The 5,734-nt window shown below is 35.2% G+C and overlaps 1 non-coding gene across 1 annotated transcript; it reads right to left on the bottom strand.

Annotated features, from left to right (window-relative positions):
- Positions 1 to 2,167: 2,167 nt before the first annotated feature.
- Positions 2,168 to 2,271, bottom strand: LOC133062972 (U6 spliceosomal RNA). The gene has a single exon (XR_009694291.1). It is a non-coding gene; the product is annotated as a U6 spliceosomal RNA (small nuclear RNA).
- Between the last annotated feature and the right edge of the window lie 3,463 nt (positions 2,272 to 5,734).

Here is a 5,734-nt window from a genome sequence, read left to right as displayed (position 1 = left end):
TCCTTGCCACTTTTGTTTGTTTCTTTAAATCAGTTAACATTTATGGTTAATATTTTTCATAGATCTAATAAGAGAAAGATATATGCATTTCCCTCAGTTTAAATAAAACAGTTTCACTTGATGTCCAACAAAAGTTCTTATTTTTAAGGCACTTAGAATAATGTCATTCTTACTTGACAATTAAGATTACTTCACAGCTAAAGTCTAGTTTGAAAAAATTGAAATAGAATGACTGTCTTGGTATCATTGCTTTCCATGTTTCAGGCTGTAGGTCATCTATTTTCATTGCAACATGTAATTATGCAACTTATTTTAAACCTATTAATGACAATATTAATAGGCCTTAAAGTTGAGTGTGTTGCCTAGGATAAAGTTATTGGAGAACAGGTTGTCATTTTACAATGCTAGCTAACACCTTCCTTGACATTTTTGATGTGTATGTATTAATGGCATGTAGACTGTAATAATGAGAAAGGCTTGCTACTGATTTATAATATTTATTACAGGTGAAGTTGACTCGTCAAAGAAGAACCAATGCTTGTGTTTACCACTATTAAAAAGTACAACTTAAATATATCACTATAAATATTTAAAGAAAAAACATAAATTCATAGAACTCCATTTTGAAGCCTCAAAAGAAGAGAGACAATATAATGGTAGATGTTGCTTCCAGCCTTAATCCAGGGCAATGCTAAATTTCATATATATTTTGTAGACTTTAAAAAGTTTATCCTTGTCATTATCCTTATAGCCATTAACAGAATATATGCAAAATAATATATTAAATAGTAACATAGTTTCAGACTGAAGTCTCTCAGTCAAGAGATTTGAAATATCTGTAGGACAATGAAAACTGGAAAAATTAAACCAAGAAAATTCAAAATTAGTAAACTAATGTGATGTAATTATATTTTATTGAACCCTGACTTGACTTATAAACCTCAAAATGGTGAGAGAAGAGAAAAAGTTTTCTGTAATTTGAAATCGACAATGTTTCTGTTTTAAAGGAATATAGTCTTCCAAAAACAACAACAGAAATCTTCATTGGTTTGAGGGTTGTGTGTGTGGTAGATGAAGGAAGCCTTTTGCTGTGGTGACTACGAGTGTTCCAATTAGTGGCGATTCTATCAGTCTGGGAGAAATATCAATAGCATCAGATATGCAGATGATACCACTCTTATGGCAGAAAGTGAAGAAGAACTAAAGAACCTCTTGATGACAGTGAAAGAGAAGAGTGAAAAAGTTGGCTTAAAGTTCAACATTCAGAAAACTAAGATCATGGCATCTGGTCCCATTACTTCAAGTCAAACAGATGGGGAAATAATGGAAACAGTGACAGACTTTATTTGGGGGGGAGGGTGCTCCAAAATCACTGCAGATGGTGATTGCAACCATGAAATTAAAAGGTGCTTACTCATTGGAAGAAAAGTTATGACCAACCTAGACAGTGTATTAAAAAGCAGAGACATTACTTTACCAACAAATTTCTATCTATTCAAAGCTATAAATTTTCCAGTAGTCATGTATGGATATGAGAGTTGGACCAAAAAGAAAGCTGAGCGCCCAAGAATTGATGCTTTTGAACTGTGGTGTTGGAGAAGACTCTTGAGAGTCCCTTGGACTGCAAGGAGATCCAATTAGTCTATCTTAAAGGAAATCAGTCCTGAATATTCATTGGAAGGACTGATACTGAAGCTGAAACTCCGATATTTTGGCCACCTGATGCGAAGAACTGACTCATTTGAAAAGACCCTGATGCTGGGAAGGATTGAAGGTGGAAGGATGAGTTGGTTGAATGGCGTCACTGACTCAATGGACATGAGTTTGGGTAAACTCTGTGAGATGGTGATGGACAGGAGGACTGGTGTTCTACAGTCCATGGGGTCGCAAAGAGTCAGACACAACTGAGCGACTGAACTGGACTGATTGTGCTTATGTTCTTGACCTATATGTCAAAACTTAGTGACATAGTTCATATCATGATAAACTAGGTATCTAGTTTATCTAGGACAGGTATCTCCAAATGAGACCTAGTTCTACTACTCAGCTCTTGTGTCTTCATGAAACTTTGGGTATGTTTGTGTATGTGTGTATATGAGAAAGCAGGAGTGGGAGAGGGCTGGTGAGAATGAGAGTTCATTCACTTTTTTTTTAAGAACAACTCAGCAAAAATATGGAACGCTTCACGAATTTGCACATCCTTGCACAGGGGCCATGCTAATCTTCTCTGTATTGTTCCAATTTTAGTATATGTGCTGCCAAAGAGAGCACTCATTCACATTTTGTATGCAAGATTTTAATAAGGAATAAGAAGGAAAATGTAAGTTTAAGAAACAACATGATAGTCCCCACTCTTTGCTTAAATGTTTACTCCCTAGGGGATATAGAAAGTCTGAGTTCCATAATTCACATGAATGTCAAACCACCTGATTGTATATTAGAAGTGATCTGGTACCCAAAGGAAATAGGAATTCACACAAATTAGTGTTATTGTTCCTTAGAAATCACTTGTGGGTAAGAAGCACATGCTAGTGTTCTAAAAGGCTTGGTTGCTGATTTCATTTGCTTTGCTTACCAGGAGTACAACGAGGTTTATATTCAGAGGAAAGCTGTATAAGTCCTGTCTGATATTCATGTTAAGCACAATGGCTCTATCAGGCATTGGAGGAAATACAGCTCCAACACGTCTTACTTTGTTTCTCTAAAGAGTTGGTGAAACATTCAATAAATGTAAACAGAATGATTCAAAGGTATATTTAAGTTTTCTAGGCTCTGCTCCTCCAAATGCCAAGATGTCATCAAAAGATTTTAATTTTAGTTATTCATAGAATTTCTGCAGAAGGAGCTTATTTCCGACTTCACTTTTGCTGGACATAATTCCATTTCCATTAAGCTCTCAGTGTACGTGTTTGTCAGTTTACACCACCAGGCAGATTTAATTAAATAGTCATAAATACATGTACTTAAAAGTCAAATGAAGAAATTAAGAGCCAGTTGTTCACCTGTAGCTGTTTAATTTATGCTGGCTCTTTAATTGAAATTCAATAACCTGGAAAGGAAAAGCATATTCATTTGAGATTATACTAGAAACTGTAAAGCATAATCAATTGCATGATTCACAAGTGTATCTATTTATTTGAATTTAAAATAACAATTTTGTCCTCTTTAAATATGTTTATCAAATATATACATATACCATTTTAAAGTTATGCTAAAGTTACTAATATCGTACATTTGAAAACCATCATAAATTGAAGCTGCCAAGGGCTAATCTTATTAATGCTGCACATATTTCAGTTTTAATTTAGTTATATTTTATTGTCATGTGTGTAGAAATATTTTTAAAATCACATTTACTTTAACATCATATTAAAGAGATAACTACGATTATGCTTTAAGCATGAGGTTTTTTACTTACATCCATACGAAAACTCTATGTAAGCCTTGTGTTTAGTAGTCACGCTATATAATTTAGTTGTTTTTCATATATTCCTTATTTTTCATATCTTCCTTATTTTTCATATCTATCATTCCTGCATATATTTGTGCCCAGTGGAAGGCATAGTAATCACACATTTTCATTGATTACAATTTTAAAGGAGATTTATTTAAGAGGGAAGGAGATTCTCACAACATTTAATTTGTTACTATCTAACTGTATATTTACTGTGTGACTTTGAAGAAGTTGCTTAACTTCTTGGTGTCTCAGTTCCTCCACTATTAAAATACTGTAGCAGTCAGAGTAGATAATTATTTATTTTTATTTGTGATGATTTTCTGAAATAATGGAGAAGAGACAAGGTAGTGAATACTTAAAGGTTTTAAAAAAGAACCTTAAAGGTCTTTATCATATAAATGAAGCAGATCAGGGAAATGAAAATCTGTAGAAGAAACCAAGATGTCATTTTTTGTATAGAGCACTGAGTAAGAATTTTAATTTCCTTGAGTATCAATTTCCTCCATTGTAAATTAGGAATGATTATAATTTTTTTCCTCATAGATCTATTCTATGGATAAAAAAGAAATTACACTTTGGAATTCCTTATAATTTATAAAGTAATGTATATGTACTCTTTGGAGAATCCTGGTGGCTCAGGGATAAAGAATCCTACCAATGCAAGAGACACAAGTGATGCAGGTTCGGTCCCTGGGTTGGGAAGATCCCCTGGAGGAGGAAATGGCAAGTCCAGCATTCCTGCCTGGACAATCCCATGGGCAGAGGAGACTGATGGGCCGCAGTCCATGGGACCGCAGAGTTGGGCATGACTGAGCAGCTGAACACAGCACATTTATGATACTCTTGGGTATAGTATTGCTCATGGCCATCACTGAGACCTGGATGCATCACATTTCTATGATACACAAACTTTTCAGGCCAAGTTTACCAAATTTATTTAATATAAAATCACAATATCTAGACTAGTAAGGTTCTCTCAAACAGCGTCTATCATTTGAATTTACATACCACCTCAGGTGGCTCAGTGGTGAGGAATTTGCCTGCCAATGCAGGAGATACAGGAGGCATAGGTTTGATCCCTGGGTAGGGAAGATCCCTTGGAAGAGGCAGGGGCAGACTACTCCAGTGTTCTTGCTTGGAAAGCTCTTGGACAGAGGAGCCTGGAAGGTTGTAGTCCGTGGGATCTCAAAGAGTCAGACAAGACTGAGTGACTCCATGACTGAGCAAGCGTCAGAACATATAGCACCTCCCAGGTGGTGCTAGTGGTAAACAATCTGCCTGCCAATGTAGGAGACTTCAGAGACGTGGGTTTGATCCCTGGGTTGGGGGGATTCCCTGGAGAAGGAAATGGCACCCCACTCCAGTATTCTTGTGAAGAGAATCCCATGGACTGAGAAGCCTGGTGTGTTATAGTCCGTGTGTTATAGTCCGTGGAATTGCGAAGAGTTGAACATGATTTAGTGTCTGAGCGCTCAGAGCGTATACGAGTCTTATCTGCTAGAACTATTACAGTCAAGCTGTTATGTCTTGCTATGTTTATTAAATATAAACATTATCCTCTGACAACTTTAGCCAGTGTTATAATCATTGGTATCTCAAGTATATTCTAAAATTTCTAATTGTTTAGTTAGGAAGGAGAGGTAATTCTGAGAATAAAAGCTAGCAAAAAATGTTGATATTGCTTATCACAGTTAATATATTTCTATTGCATTCTGATTAATTGTACTTAGTGGTTCCATAAACACAAAAAAGTGGAAAACATTAGGGCCACATCTTACATTTGCCTGTTGGATTAAGTGGCATATTTGATGAGTCTTAACAACCAGATTTCTGTTCTGGGAGGACACAGGGAAAATTTTGGGAAAACAAATCAGAAAACACTTTATGATGTTTTCTAATTTATGATGCTTTATGATGTTTTCTAATTTATGCTTTCTATGAGTTTTCTTTAACACATTTTCCTCTTTATTTTTAGAGAGGTAGATATTTTTGAAAAATGAATGATATTATTTGTTTTGAAGTTATAATTTTATTGATCAACTTTTTAACATTTTGACTTATTAGCAGACTTAGTAGATTAAATGTCCTTAGTGAAATTAAAGTTGTGGTGCCTTTGTGCCAGTACCATACTGTCTTGATGACTGTGGCTTTGTAGTAGAGTCTGAAGTCAGGCAGGTTGATTCCTCCAGTTCCATTCTTCTTTCTCAAGATTACTTTGGCTATTCGAGGTTTTTTCTATTTCCATACAAATTGTGAAATTATTTGTTCTAGTTCTGT

Source organism: Dama dama, chromosome 9, assembly GCF_033118175.1.
Source record: "Dama dama isolate Ldn47 chromosome 9, ASM3311817v1, whole genome shotgun sequence".
NCBI classification, from domain to species: domain Eukaryota; kingdom Metazoa; phylum Chordata; class Mammalia; order Artiodactyla; family Cervidae; genus Dama; species Dama dama.
This window is presented reverse-complemented; position numbering and strand designations above follow the sequence as displayed.